Source organism: Mercenaria mercenaria, unplaced genomic scaffold (genome assembly GCF_021730395.1).
Source record: "Mercenaria mercenaria strain notata unplaced genomic scaffold, MADL_Memer_1 contig_144, whole genome shotgun sequence".
In the NCBI taxonomy this organism is placed as follows: Eukaryota; Metazoa; Mollusca; class Bivalvia; order Venerida; family Veneridae; genus Mercenaria; species Mercenaria mercenaria.
The window spans coordinates 22,808-34,914 of record NW_026459413.1 but is presented as its reverse complement, the minus strand read 5'-3'; the positions used below and the strand labels follow the sequence as shown (position 1 = coordinate 34,914).

Genomic DNA, 12,107 nt, shown 5'->3' with positions numbered 1-12,107 from the left:
AATCTCTTCCGAGTGAAGCGCAAGTCTTAATGTAAGACCTAATTTCGTTCGCATTTTTTACACTTTTACCAACCATTTTGCCTAACCGCCTACGAGTGCAAGTTATTCGCATAAAAATAGCCGTGCGTGTTATCAAAAACTTATGAAACATATATAAATTTATTTTAGTACACGTATGCTATTGCTACCTCTATGTTATTTATGATAGGTATTGCCGTCACCAGTTAAATAACAATTTGAAAATGAAGAGAGTAATCTAGAGGAATTTTTATAAAAGCCCGCACAGCTTGCTTCTAGGGAAAGCTTTGTATCGTAAAACTGTGAATTCCTTATAGTTATAGAAGTCTTCCAGCAAATTATACATAAACTCACTAAAATTTCTCAGGATTGGAATTCGTTTAAAATAAAATCTTATTTACATCTAACAGAACTACCCCCTGACCCCAAATCAGACCATCATTTGTATAATTCAAATTCCAAAATTTACAGGATGTCCTGTCAAGTAGCTCAGGAAAATATATTGTTAAAGGAAATGTATGCTGATCCATGCTTCCCCAATTTGATGAAACATGACCATGACCTTATTTTAGTACCAAGAAGAGCTCAGCTTGATTCGAAAATGTATGAGTTTGTTTCGGTAATGCAGATTCGAATACGTTTACGTGTTTCTAGCATATGTCTATCGCGTTCAAACCGTATTTTCACATAAACGATAGACTTGTGTGATACTTGAAAAGCAGTGGCAGATAGTTAACAATTGAAAATGAAAAATGTCTGTAACATTTGGTGATTATCCTTTACATTACTACCAGAAAAAAATACATGTAATTTAAAACAACTAAGCCATGTTCTATATTGTACGACTGAGCGTGTACATGCTGTTCTTGTATATCAAAAGTATAAAGAAGGAGTTTAAATTTTCCAAAAAAAAAAATCTAGAACGCTTTGACTGTAAACATGTCATAATTATTACATTAATAGACCGCATGACTAACAAATCTAGATTTTTAGACGAAAAAAAGACAAATATCTCTTGTTTCCTGAAGTAAATAAAAACTCGAGAGTTATTTTCCAAGTTGAAGAACAGTCAAATGATACAATGGTTGTACTGTTTAACATGTTTAATATACATGTAGTAATACTGATATGTGTATTTCAAAAAAGAGTGTACTCACCAGACATTTTGTTTAAGTATATGATATGTTCTGCTACAATTCATGGTCTAAAGAATATCAATGCACTCATTGCAGTTAATCCACATATATGTAACGTACTCACTGCGGGCAGCTTATTTATATCTAAATATTTATCTTACCATGTATCACGTGACTGACATTTAAATGGGTTAGATCTTGACTTTTTACAATAACAAATAACATAATCTTCAAGCAACTGTCCTTGTTTTGGAAAACTGGAGAGAGGACATGTTTAATGAACTACCATTCAATATGGGCATCGGGCCATTCTAAGCCATAGCTAAGCGCCTTCGTGCTGATAAAAAACCTTATATTACTCTATTTTAACGCGGAAAAAGAACATTCTTTACGGGTCAGTTTCATTGAGCAAAGAAGAAATCCCATTTGAAGTCATTTGCAACATAGAACACTAGCGAGCGCTATGGAGGAGAGGGCTTTATGACAATTATTATAGGTTATCAAATGGCCTTTTTTTGTAAAATTAAGAAAGGGCCATAATTCTGGAGAAAATAGCCACAGAAAAACATGTTCATTATTAATGGTCATCTTTACATGAAGCTCCGCCATCTGTGAAACTTTCAAGCATATTCTTTCAATAGTATATGAGGAGATGGACACATCAAGCTAATGAAGCAAATCACGCTAAAGGTGTTGGAAGGTTTGGACGCACAAAATTTCGGGACGTACGGACAGCTGCAATGCTATATGCCCTACACATAAATGTGGGGCATAAAAAGGATTTAATTTCAGTTTTGATATCCTTTCATATTGAAACTGGTGGGGAAAAATAGAAAAAGATGTAAGAAATCGTCATATTAAAGGAAAGTAACTCTGAGGAAAAAAGAACGCACATTTTTAAAGGGTCCACATGATACATGAGTTTATATATTTGTATTAGAAAATTTTACTGACTGGACACGAAAAGATCCATTCTGCCCTTTGACCTCTAAATGTGACCTTGACCTTTGAGCTAGGGGTCTAGATATTGCACACAACACATTGTCTCATTATGAACACGTGTGTCCAAAAATATTAAAATCCCTTAATGGAGGACAAATTTATTGACCAGACAGGGGAAAAAAATATTGACCTTCGACCCCCGACTGTGACCTTGACCTATGATTAAGGAATACTAGTGTTGCGAAAGACATGTTGTATTATCATTTGGATTTTTTTTGTCATGTAATATCAAAATTCCTTTATGGATGAAAGAGCTATAGATCGAACAGGAAAAAACTACTGACCTTTCTGTGACCCTGACTGTTAAGTGGTCTGGGTGTTGCACATAACATATAATCTTATTATGGGAAACATTTGTGCCAAGTAATATTAAAATCCCTTTATGGATTGTTGAGTTACAGACCTGACTGGAAAAAAGCCGTGTTTACCTATGACCTCAAAGTGGGACCTTGGCCTTTGAGTTAGGGGTCCTGGTTTTGCGCATGACACGTAGTCTTATTCAGGAGAATATTTGTGCCAACTACTATCTAAATCCTGTTTTGCATGATAAAATAATGGACCTGACAGGAAAAAAAACCTAAAGACCTTCGATCTCCAAGTGTGACCTTGACCTAAGCTTCTGTTTGTTGCGCATGACTTGTTGTCTAATTATGAGGAACATTTGTGCAAAATAATGTCGTTATCCCTTGATGGGTGGCAGAGTTCTGGACCGGATATGAAACAGACCCTGTTCAGGCAATGTTAAAATTTGACTGCCATGTGTGACCTTGACCTTTAAGCTAGGGGTCAGAAAATTGTGCATGACACTTCTTCTTATTACGGGGTACATTTGGGTCAAGTAATATTAAGTTGTCTTTATTGAGTGGAATTATTGAGTGCATGACCGGACAGGAAAGAAGACCTGTTAGCCTTTGACCTTCAAGTTTGACCTTGATTTTTAAACTAGGGGTCCGGGTTTTGCGCATAACATTCGTCTCACAACTGGTGCATAAGTGTTATCAAAATCCCTTGATGATTGAAACGGACACGAAATAGATGACGGACGGACGGAATGACGGGTGGACGGCCGGACAGAAAAATGCAATTTTCAACCAGTAGGGGACTAATAAATATGACATACCACAGATACAAATGGCAACATTTAACGAGCAAATTAATAGTTATAGTATCATTGATGCTCATAAAATGAGTAAAACCTTTTGACACATGTCACTTAATAAATTAATGATATTTGATGGATGTTCACAAAGGCGGATTCAAGTGGGAGGTGCAGCCAGTCGGTCTAAATAATGTTTTGGTATACTTTTCATATCGTTTATAATAACCCAGCACAACATGTTTTCGAGCCAATGGCGCAGACTGATAGCTATAAATATGAGTGACCGTTTTTTCAGGACACCCATTAAAAATCGGTGACAGGTTCAAAATTAGATGTGATCACGCGGTATCAACAACATTTCTGATTAACTAAACTAGAGCAGTAAATGTGTAATAGTTGAAGGACAGATACGAGTGCATTATCGCAAATATCATGGCGTTGGGTGCAATTAAGAGTATTAATAAAATCAAGGCCTTTACCGAGATTAATAAATTCGTAGGAAATCCCGAGATTTCATCCAACGCATTGATATTTACGGTAAGGCACGATTGTCTGTCCTTTAACTGTTTTATCGCATGGAAACAATATTTCGTTTTTATCCAAAATGATATAGATTTTTCATAAACAAGAGTTCCCCAATGGTTCCCCCAAGTATCATATGACCTTTTTAGTATACCTGATACAGCTCAATGGGAATAACTATGCTGCTAAATATCATCACAGTTATTTCTATACTGTATTCTTTCCTGACTGTGGAGACTGTTACCATGTATAATGCATTGAAATATCAAAGGAAGTTTGCCACGCAATGCTATAAAATATTTATACAGTGTCACCTGTTTACTGTGTGTAAAACAGAAGTGGAAACTTCTAAGGTCGCTCAACACGACGAAAACGAAAATGTTGCAGGCTTGGTTTGATTGAGCCTGTTCCTGGACGGTAGTGGTAATTCATGCTACCGTCCACGCCCTCTAGCCCCGGATTGGGCAGAACTCAACATTTACACATGCAACAAGTACAAAAACAATTTCGAGAGATCCGCAGATGTATTCATACGGCGGTGCACAAGGAACCTTCAATGATACACTAGCGTGTAATTCAATAAAAAACCGCGTATGGTCCCTACGCGAGTGACGATTTCCTAGAATTCTGAAAACATCATTTCCTAATATGTTATAGATTTTATTAATATTTTAGCACCATCTTTTCTAAAACATATCAAGTTTTGTACTCACTAATTACATTACATGTGACGTCAGGTAGTAGACTCTAGGAGCCGACCATTTGAAGGGGTTGGGATTTTACCTGGAGCCAAGAATATCTTTCTTTTTTTTTTTGCCTTCTATGACAGTCAGAATTTTTTCAGAACTAGAAGCCAGAATCCTTTTTTTTTTCAGAGTAAACTAATGATAATTCCTTTTTTCAAAAATTATTGTTGTTATACTTATGTTACTCAAAACTAACAAGCGCGAGAAAGACGCATTCTGTATTGAGTAATTTGCCAATGTATACATGAAATATCTAAATGCAATCTCTTAAGTTTGTTTAAATCTTCAAATAAGAAGCAATTTGGCCCAAATTAAAGTTCCTTTTTTTTTAGCACTGTAATATAGAGACTTACCCTAAGCCCTCTTTGCGCAAGGGAAACAATCTGTTTATATAGTGAAATTGTTTAGTGAACATCGTTTGTTTGTTGATTTCTTTGATTTTCTGATACTTCTAGATGTTTTTCTTATACTTTGACGCATATATATTGATAGAAGAGATTGTTTTCTTTCCAGCAGTAACCTTTTCAATATATTTTACCTTGTAAAATTCTGTGGGTTTTGGCTTTTTCAAAATAATGGTTCGTTTGTTGACAAAAAAAGGGTCACGCTTTCCCCAGGGCATTAACTTATTTGATCTTTACATAATTTTCTATTTAGATTGTTAATCCTTATGGCAATTATGCATAATTATGCATGCTTTTTCCCTGCGTAGTGGTAAAAAGTGCATAGTTTGCCTGGGGTACTAGGTAAATAGCCACCTAAGCCTACAGTAAAGTCATAGCTGAGTTGTCTCCATTTTTCCCAAATATTTTACCCGGGATCACTTTTTCAGCTCAAATTACTCTCCGAAAATGATATCTGAAACATTTTTTCAGTCTACATACTTTGATGCAGTTAGGTACACATAATATCTAAAATAGATAGTTCCTTCTTGAAGTTTGTATTTTTAGTTACAGTGCCTATATAATAATAGATTTTATCTGTGTACATCATAGACATGCCCTGGTCTCTGGACCTGTGTGGTTTATCTGATGTAAATGCAAGCAAAAATGTATAATAAAGTTAACCCATATATTTGAATGATCATTGTTTTTTGGTAAAACAAAGGGTATTACAATACAAGTTATTAGCAGTCTGATGGGTAGAGAAAGGGGGAAGGAGCAAACTATATTTTCTAAAATGAAGATAGTAGGTCTGTGTTTTAATCTATCCTGGACTTCAGCTTAAATATAATACTACTAATACCAGATTTGTGAGTGTGTGGGAGAAACTATTCGACGGGGAACCCATTCTGCAATATTTTGGTATTTAAAACACTAAATTCTGCATTTCTGCTGAGTTTTAAGAGATAGATATTTGTGTCATTAACTGAAGTTTCACAAGTGTTTGTATTTTAAATGAGGTTTTTATTATAATGTGTAAAAAATTATAAATGTTGTTATTCACATTCTTCGGTCAATGTGTTTGAGAGCTGTTCTCAATAAAATGGTTATCTCATTATCTCATTTTGAGAAAGTGTTGTTATCTCTGTATGAGCGGATACGGTGGTCACCCCCCCCCCCCCCCCCCCCCATGTATTCTGCAATTTGTGCAAGCCAAATCCTGAATTTTACGAGGAATTCAACACTGAAAATTATGGTTGTCGATTACTCTAGGTTAATGTTCTATCAATAAGCCTTGGAAAAAAGGTATTTTGAGTAGAAGTCTTAAATTGAGTTAGAGATCATGGTAGGAAGTGGTACCGTTGATGCTTCCCTCAAGTTCTTCCATATATTCCCCGCAATTACTGACAGAAACATGAAACAGCACCGATTGTGTAATTCATATTTTAAAACACCGTTAAGGTTTAGCAGTATATCACAAAACAACAGATTTTTTAGTAAATGAACAGCATCTTGACACACAACTTATCTGTCCATACATGTTTTACTGTTCTGTCCCACAGAGTTGGATACTTAAAATATTCTAAATGAGTTGTCTACCTTAAAATAAGAATGCCATTTGTAAAGAAATAAATGTAAACAATTGTCAAAAACGATGTTTTACCTAGTTATGTAAAGTTTAAATACTCGCACGATGTTGCAAATGCATCAAAACGAAGACATATAACAGCTTTTAAAAAATGGTGTGTTTTTAAAGGCGCTGAACTGTCCAGAAGTGTGGCCCCTTCATGCAGTCCCTTTCCGGAATTCAATACATATATGAGTAAATTGACAATGGTTTTGTAGAATAATATAAATGTTTTATACGCTGTTAAATTTTCATGTAAAACAATGCTTTCTTTCTATGATTTGATGACATTTGAACTTTTCTTTCCGAAATATGGACCTATACCTTAACGAAAGCTGTACAGGACTTTAAAGAAATTCTAACCAATATCTATGAAGGGGCGCTTTAAAATTTAAATATGGAAATGATATCAATTTTGATATATAAACTTACGTTAGGATAGAGATAAATGGCCTTGTAACATACCTTAAATAAACAGAAAATTACTGAAATGACCGAATTACAGCTTTATCATCGTAAACTATCAACAATGGGGTTTGTCAAGTTATAGGATGTGTTCCTAAGTTTTCGCACGAAGTTTTTTGCTTAATTTCTTAAAACCTGTCCAAGGCCGATGGTTTTCCATAATTATGATAAGCATACCTTATATATAAGAAAAGTATTTTCATGATCTCATTCATTATATGTAAACACACTACATTTAAATACCGAAAAGTGGCTGTTCATAAAATCTATTTTATTCTCAGTTAATTGTTTAGTAGTGGAACTGTAATTAGTAGAGGGCTTAAATCTGTCGTCATTACAATCATATACACATGTGATAGCCATTGGCATTGGTTAGGCTGCCAGCAAGTAAAAACGATAATTAAGTCTTTTGTTTCTAAGCTGGTATCAACTTGTTTAAATGAATCGAAACTCAACACACTTGTTCAATATGAAGATCTAAGATGCAGTGGCAGGCATCCGTTTTGATCATTATACCACCATGATGTCGAGTTATTAGTTCTTGTGCCATTTTGACATCCAATATCATAATCATATCATCGTGACGTCGAGTTCTTAGTCTTTCTGTCCTTTTGACATTCAATAACATCATTATGCTTTCGTGAGATCGAGTTCTTAGTCTTTCTGTCCTTTTGACATTCAATAACATCATCATGCTTTCGTGAGGTCGAGTTCTTAGTCTTTCTGTCCTTTTGACATTCAATAACATCATCATGCTTTCGTGAGGTCGAGTTCTTAGTCTTTTTGCCATTTTGACATCCAATATCATAATCTTATCATCGTGACGTCGAGTTCTTAGTCTTTCTGTCCTTTTGACATTCAATAACATCATTATGCTTTCGTGAGGTCGAGTTCTTAGTCTTTTTGCCATTTTGACATCCAATATCATAATCATATCATCGTGACGTCGAGTTCTTAGTCTTTCTGTCCTTTTGACATTCAATCTCATCATCATGCTTTCGTGAGGTCGAGTTCTTAGTCTTTGTGTCCTACTGACATCCAATATCAAAATCTTATCATCGTGACGTCGAGTTCTTAGTCTTTCTGTCCTTTTGACATTCAATATCATCATCATGCTTTCGTGAGGTCGAGTTCTTAGTCTTTTTGCCATTTTGACATCCAATATCATAATCATATCATCGTGACGTCGAGTTCTTAGTCTTTCTGTCCTTTTGACATTCAATATCATCATCATGCTTTCGTGAGGTCGAGTTCTTAGTCTTTGTGTCCTTTTGACATCCAATATCAAAATCTTATCATCGTTACGTCGAGTTCTTAGTCTTTCTGTCCTTTTGACATTCAATAACATCATCATGCTTTCGTGAGGTCGAGTTCTTAGTCTTTTTGCCATTTTGACATCCAGTATCATAATCATATCATCGTGACGTCGAGTTCTTAGTCTTTCTGTCCTTTTGACATTCAATATCATCATCATGCTTTCGTGAGGTCGAGTTCTTAGTCTTTGTGTCCTATTGACATCCAATATCAAAATCTTATCATCGTGACGTCGAGTTCTTAGTCTTTCTGTCCTTTTGACATTCAATAACATCATCATGCTTTCGTGAGGTCGAGTTCTTAGTCGTTTTACCCTATTGACGTTCAATAGCATCATGTCATCGTAATGTCGAGTTCTTAGTCCTCCTGTCCTTTTGATTTGATTTTTTTTTGGCATTACACCTTCACAATTATGCCTTCTTGATTTTTTTAACCTTTATCTTTCTGTTCTACTTTCATTTTACCATTATCTTGCAATGGAATTTAATGCAAATACAAGATAAATAATTATTTTTTGTTTCTTTCAGATTGTTTAGTATGTTGTTACCTGTGGTACAGGCATTTGACACGAAGACGCAGCGTATACAGTTATATTGAAAAGAACGTTACAATGCATTTATGTCGTACAATTGTAGAACGGACACTCTTAGAAAGATCTACACTAGTTACCAGAGATACAGAGATATAAAGACAATTACAGTGGACATCGTCCTCGCGACCACCTGTTTTAAGCGACCTTTTTTATCAAGCAACCACTTTAAATCCCTTTCAAACATTTTTATTATACAAATACATCCCATTTAACAACTTCTTTATAACGCGACCAGCGATCCCAGCAGAAAAAAAATTGTATTCAAAAGCTAATGGGAAACTTCTTGCAACAATCTCATTGCAAACATATACAATTGGCCTTTCTAACAATCCAGAAACAAACAATTGCCACAGCAATGTACTGCGAGTATGTGGTAAACTGAAACAAATTTTGAACAATATTGATCACAGTTTCAAACTAATATTGCTATTTTACAAGGGAAAGAAAGTTTTGAATGGGTCAAAATACAGTTGGTATACGTCCGTCCCGTGGCATTATTTGGAAGTGCGTAGACGTCAGGTGAGATTACTTGCGCATTCAAAGTGTATGGATTAAGCGTAACACCTTTCTGGTATATCATTTCGATATTGAAATGCCTTTATTTAAAACAGTAGATCAAATGTTGTGGCACTCTTTCTTGGGGTCGTATTATATATCGATGTAATGTCAATATTGTCGGGAGATTTCTTTTTTCATATTAGAATGTTTCATTAAAACCGGCATGGCATACTAGTACTTCGTGCAAATGTATATACTTCAAGATGAACCGTGAAAACCTAACTTGAAATACATGTATAGATATGTAACCAAGGTCATAATATCTACAGTGAGGACAAGCAGCTTAAATAAACATTCAAATACAGCACTCGTCAGCATGATTTATGATAACCTGAAATTTACCACAGCTTTATCAAAATCTTGACATTGATGAGCGAGTGACTTTATCTGGTACTTGAGACAACACTCAGTCTGTAGATTTTTCGGTTAAGGTAGTTCTGCACGTTTGGATCGAAACTTTTTCTACAATGTAGAATTTGATTAAACTCTGATTTTTCAAAACTTCTGAATATACCTAGAAAATTCAGCAAATAAAAAGGATAGGGTCGTGTGCTTGATTTTTTGCTAGACTGATTTGAAAAATTTGGACCTCATGCATTTTTTCATAACGGGAGTCTATGGGAAAATAGCAACTTTCGTAACATCTTCGCGAATAGAAAATTTTCCACAATGTAGATTTTAATGAAACTTCCCACAGTCTTAAATAAACATATGGCCTATAATAAAGTGAAATAAAATGTATAGGTCCGTGTGCTCACTTCTGAGATATTTGGCCATGATTAGAATGAACCGCCTATTTGAAGCTAATTTTAAGACATTATTTTGATTTATTAAACGTTTCAAATGTTTTAATATCATATTATAACTTTAGAAAGATAGAGACTGTTACAATTTAATAAACTTTTTCACATGTTGCCTTTAATTCATAAACTGATTTTCATTTCCGTACGCCGAATCCAGGCTTTATTATACGTTTTCCGGATAAATGACGTTACGCCATCACTTCCGGTTTATCAAACGTGCAGAACTACCTTAAGTGCATTTAAAGAGGCTGTCATATACGTTATAGAAGTTTCAGGCATGCTGGTTAGCATAAAGTAAATTTCAATCTTACACTAAAACAAACAAATATCCTCTAGTTATCTAAGAGAAAAAATAATTACAACATTCATATTCATTCAGTTGGATGTCAACAGGATTAAATATAAACTTAAACCATTTTAGTATGTTTTCATTTTCAACTGTGTCACAAAAATGAAACGGGGATTGAATATTTTATTGTAAAAACAAAAGATATTCCGGTAATCTATTACAATTAAACAAGAAATAGTTTCACGTAATATCATCATATAAATGATATGAGACAATTGAGTGTTGTTATCTTTTGAATGATATTATCTTTTTATTTGGGAAAATAAAAGAGGTCTAAGAAACATTCCACATTTTGTATTAGATTATAAGATTCTTTCACTGGTTGTAGGTGCAGATGGGAATATCCGGCCTCAAGGGTGACGAGGTACCCTGCCGAGCTACCGCCTAAACAGTTACCAGAGAGCCGGATATTTACATCTGCACCTATAACCAGTGACAGAATCGTTTTCTTGCATACCGATTTCAAGAAATAATAATAAAAATAAATTCAATCGAACGGCTTTCTTTTTAAAACTATTTCTTATGGCAGTGTATTTAAACAAAGCGCGGGAAACCAACTTCCGTAAACAGGGAAGACGTCATGACGTTTCAAAACAAAAAGCAATGTTTAGTTCCGGTTTTGTTTTATCAGTTGCAGCGTAACGTTATGAGTTTTTGATAAAATAACGCGATTTGAATCGAGAAATATACTATCAGAAACCAATAGGAACTGTCAATGTATTGAATTTTTGTTCCGTTTTTTAAATAAAATATATATATAGTTCGTAATACGTCATTTACAGCACGAGAGTCCTCTTACACCCCTGGGTGTAAGATGGATTTTTCCAGCACCGGTAAAAATACCGGAAATTCCCATCTGGTATGCAAGAAAATAATGTTTTAAAAATTGTTGATCATTTTACTTACTTTGCAGTTCTCTTATCATATGACACCTTAACAACCATCAATAAATATTACTCTCTGACTGCAAACATGGATTTAGAAGACGACGGAGCTGTGAAACTCAGTTACTTACACTGACCGACGAGCTCGTCTGGACCGTAAGAAACAACACGACCTTGCTGTACTTGACTTCAGCAAAGCGTTCAACCGGGTGCCACACAACCGTCTGCTCTTCAAGATACACAATTACGGCATCAGGGGCCAAATCTTGAAGTGGACTGAAGCCTTCCTGACAAGTCGCTCACAGATAGTTGATGGGACAACATCCGAGCCGGCACCCGTTATCAGCGGCGTCCCACAGGGAAGTGTCCTCGAACCTATCCTACTCCTCATGGGCCGGTGGCCAGTATCAAATAAACATTTTGTCATTTGTCATATTCATCAACGAATACCACTACAGGTTTCATCCAAAGCAAGACTCTTCGCGTACGACTGTGTGGTATATTCGGAAATCCTCACCGAACAAGACTGCAAGCACTTGAGGATGACCTGAACAAACTAGCAGAACAGGAAAAACGCTGGGACATGAACTTCAACCCAGAGAAGTGCAT

At 35.3% G+C, this 12,107-nt stretch overlaps 1 protein-coding gene across 1 annotated transcript in view; it reads right to left on the bottom strand.

Annotated features, from left to right (window-relative positions):
- LOC128551643 (uncharacterized) overlaps window positions 1-1,255 on the bottom strand; it is a gene marked incomplete at its 3' end in the record, with an annotated part of 37,186 nt that extends 35,931 nt beyond the window's left edge. Inside the window, exon 1 of the mRNA XM_053532543.1 lies at window positions 1,176-1,255. The remainder of the gene's footprint in view (window positions 1-1,175) is intronic.
- Window positions 1,256-12,107: the final 10,852 nt, after the last annotated feature.